Here is a 4,236-nt window from a genome sequence, read left to right on the forward strand (position 1 = left end):
CAACTGCACTTCAATGAAAAATTAAATTTAAAACAAAAATAATGCTAATATAGAAGAGAGATGCTAATGGCTTGACTCCTAATTTTTCAAGAGAGTACTTCAAAAGAAGAGAGGTATATGTAATATTTTATTTTCTGGTTTTCTTAGCATATGATCCTCACTAATAGATCAAGACGCAACCTGACAGAATGGGGAGAACACTGCATTTGGAGTTATAAGACCTAAGTATGCTTCTTGGCTTTCCCTATTTCTGCTGGCTGTGTAACCTTAACTAATTGTCACTTTTACATCGGTTTTTTAACATCACCATTTCTGGAACTCAGTTTCATCAACTTCTAAATGAAGAAGCTGTGCTACAGAACGGTTGGATCTTTGTTTTTCTGAGTTCTGTTGGATTTTTCTTGTTCTAATATCTTATGATTTTAAGTGCTGTTGAATTACAAAATTTTAATGATTTCTGATTTTTCTTTACACCATTTGAGTCATTCTCAGACATAAGCAAAATGGTTGAAACCTTTCCTGTCACCATCAGCTTCTTTTCTTGATGTAGTACCAAACACACTGTGGATATCCAAATGAATCTAAATTGATATATTAATGATTATGATGGCAATGAAAAGCCCTAGGGTTTTAATTTGAGGCAAATTCTCTCCTGGTTATATGGCTAGAATTTTGAGTAGCAGCTGTGAACAGATCTGTATTTCCTTCCCCACGCCACCCCCACAAGAGTCTGAAATCTTTGCTTGAAATGAGAAAAATCAGAAGCAGCTAAAAATGCACTTTCAATCTGTTCTACTGTCCAGTCAGTAGTTGAATTCCCTAAGTCACATTTCTTTATATCAGTTAACTCAAATATTGTTTCAAGGAAGAAGAGTACAAAGTGGTGAGAGGGAAGTCAGGAGACATAATATCAAATAACACCTCTATTTCTCAGTTTAACATTCCATCTTTTAAGACTAAAACATAGCATGTCATGAATGAGAGACATGTGTGGACTGATCACTCCAGTGCTTCCATATACAGCATAATTGGCAGTTCAGAAATAGTAGCAAACATAATTATCCAGTTCAGTTGCTCAGTTGTGTCCAACTCTTCACAATCCCATGGACTGCAGCATGCCAGGTCTCCCTGTCCATCACTAACTCCCGGAGTTTACTCAAACTCATGTCCATTGAGTCAGTGATGCCATCCAACCAACTCATCCTCTGTTGTCCCCTTCTCCTTCTGCCTTCATCTTTCCCTGCATAAGGATCTTTTCAAATGAGTCAGCTCTTTGCATCAGGTAGTCAAAGTATTGGAGTTTTCAGCTTCAGCATTGGTCCTTTCAATGAATATTCAGGACTGACTTCCTTTAGGATGGACTGGTTGGATCTCCCTGCAGTCCAAGGGACTCTCAAGAGTCTTCCCCAACACCACAGTTCAAAAGCATCAATTCTTCGGTGCTCAGCTTCCTTTATGGTCAAACTCTTATATCCATATGTGACTATTGCAAAACCATAGCTTGGACTAGACAGACATTTGTCAGCAAAGTAATGTCTCTGCTTTTTAATATGCTCTCTAGGTTGGTCATAGCTTTTCTTCCAAGTAGCAAGCATCTTTTAATTTCATGGCTGCAGTTACCATCTGCAGTGATTTTGGAGCCTCCCAAAAATAAAGTTTCTCACTGTTTCCATTGTTTTCCCATTTACTTGCCATGAAGTAATGGGACTGAATGCCATGATCTTTGTTTTTTGAATGTTGTGTTAAGCCAGCTTTTTCACTCTCTTCTTCACTTTCATCAAGAGGCTCTTCAGTTCCTCTTCACTTTCTGCCATAAGGGTGGTGTTATCTGCATATCTGAACTTATTGATATTTCTCCCAGGAATCTTGATTCTCTGGCTTGTGCTTCATCCAGCCCAGCTTTCGCATGATGAACAAGCAAACACTCATGGAAACAATGGAATAGTATTTATTAAATAGAAATTAAGTACAAAGCTCTCAAAGGACACGAGTTTGGGTGAACTCAGGGAGTTGGTGATGGACAGGGAGGCTTGGTGTGCTGCGATTCATAGGGTTGCAAAGAGTCGTACACGACTGAGCGACAGAACTGAACTGAACAAAGCTCTCAGCACAGACACTGAGAGGGGGTAAAGAGTCCTCAAAAAGGCAGGGATTGCAGCAGTTCTATATCTTTACCAGTATTCATCTGTACGTTTTTGGTTGGCTCCTGTCCTTAAAAAAAAAGTCACTTTTAATCAATCAGTTTAAAGGTCAAGATGCTTAACCATATCTTTATGGTTAAGCCATATCTTTATGGCTTCAGTTCAGTCGCTAAGTCATGTCCAACTCTTTGCGACCCCATGAATTGCAGCACACCAGGCCTCCCTGTTCATCAACAACTCCCGGAGTTCACTCAAACTCACATCCATCGAGTCGGTGATGCCATCCAGCCATCTCATCCTCTGTCATCCCCTTCTACTCCTGCACCCAATCCCTCCCAGCATCAGAGTCTTTTCCAATGAGTCAACTCTTCGCATGAGGTGGCCAAAGAATTGGAGTTTCTGCTTCAGCATCAGTCCTTCCAATGAATACCCAGGGCTGATCTCCTTTAGGATAGACTGGTTGGATCTCCTTGCAGTCCAAGGGACTCTCAAGAGTCTTCTCCAACACCACAGTTCAAAAGCATCAATTCTTCGGCACTCAGCTTTCTTCACAGTCCAACTCTCACATCCATACATGACTATTGGAAAAACCATAGCCTTGACTAGACAGACCTTTGTTGGCAAAGTAATATCTCTGCTTTTCAATATGCTATGTACGTTGGTCATAACTTTCCTTCCAAGGAGTAAGAGTCTTTAAGTTTCCTGGCTGCAATCACAATCTGCAGTGATTTTGGAGCCCAAAAAAATAAAGTCTGACACCGTTTCCACTGTTTCCTCATCGATTTGCATTGAAGTGATGGGACCGAATGCCATAATCTTAGTTTTCTGAATGTTGAGCTTTAAGCCAGCATTAATCGCTGAGGAAGGCTTTCTTATCTCTCCTTGCTATTCTTTGGAACTCTGCATTCAGATGCTTATATCTTTCCTTTTCTCCTTTGCTTTTCGCTTCTCTTCTTTTCACAGCTATTTGAAGCCCTCCTCAGACAGTCATTTTGCTTTTTTGCATTTCTTTTCCATGGGGATGGTCTTGGTCCCTGTCTCCTGTAAAGTGTCACGAACCTCCGTCCATAGTTCATCAGGCACTCTATCTATCAGATCTAGTCCCTTAAATCTATTTCTCACTTCCACTGTATAATCATAAGGAATTTGATTTAGGTCATACCTGAATGGTCTAGTGGTTTTCCCCATTTTCTTCAATTTAAGTATGAATTTGGCAATAAGGAGTTTATGATCTGAGCCACAGTCAGCTCCTGGTCTTGTTTTTGCTGACTGTATAGAGCTTCTCCACCTTTGGCTGCAAAGAATATAATCAATCTGATTTCGGTGTTAACGTCCGGTGGTGATGTCCATGTGCAGAGTCTTCTCTTGTGTTGTTGGAAGAGGGTGTTTGCTATGACCAGTGCGTTCTCTTGGCAAAAGTCTATTAGCCTTTGCCCTGCTTTATTCCATACTCCAAGGCCAAATTTGCCTGTTACTCCAGGTGTTTCTTGACTTCCTACTTTTGCATTCCAGTCCCCTATAATGAAAAGGACATCTTTTTTGGGTGTTAGTTCTAAAAGGTCTTGTAGGGCTTCACAGAACTGTTCAACTTCAGCTTCTTCAGCATTACAGGTTGGGGCATAGGCTTGGATTACTGTGATATTGAATGGTTTGCCTTGGAGACAAACAGAGATCATTGTGTCATTTTTGAGATTGCATCCAAGTACTGCATTTTGGACTCTTTTGTTGACCATGATGGCTACTCCATTTCTTCTAAGGGATTCCTGCCCACAGTAGTAGATATAATGGTCATCTGAGTTAAATTCACCCATTCCAGTCCATTTTAGTTCCCTGATTCCTAGAATGTTGACGTTCACTCTTGCCATCTTGTTTGACCACTTCCAATTTGCCTTGATTCATGGACCTGACATTCCAGGTTCCTATGCAATATTGCTCTTTATAGCATCGGACCTTGCTTCTATCACCAGTCACATCCACAACTGGGTATTGTTTTTACTTTGGCTCCATCCCTTCATTCTTTATGGAGTTATTTCTCCACTGATCTCCAGTAGCATATTGGGCACCTACTGACCCAGGGAGTTCCCCTTTCAGTATC

The sequence above is a fragment of the Bison bison genome, unplaced genomic scaffold, assembly GCF_000754665.1.
Source record: "Bison bison bison isolate TAMUID 2011002044 unplaced genomic scaffold, Bison_UMD1.0 scf7180017864531, whole genome shotgun sequence".
NCBI classification, from domain to species: Eukaryota; Metazoa; Chordata; class Mammalia; order Artiodactyla; family Bovidae; genus Bison; species Bison bison.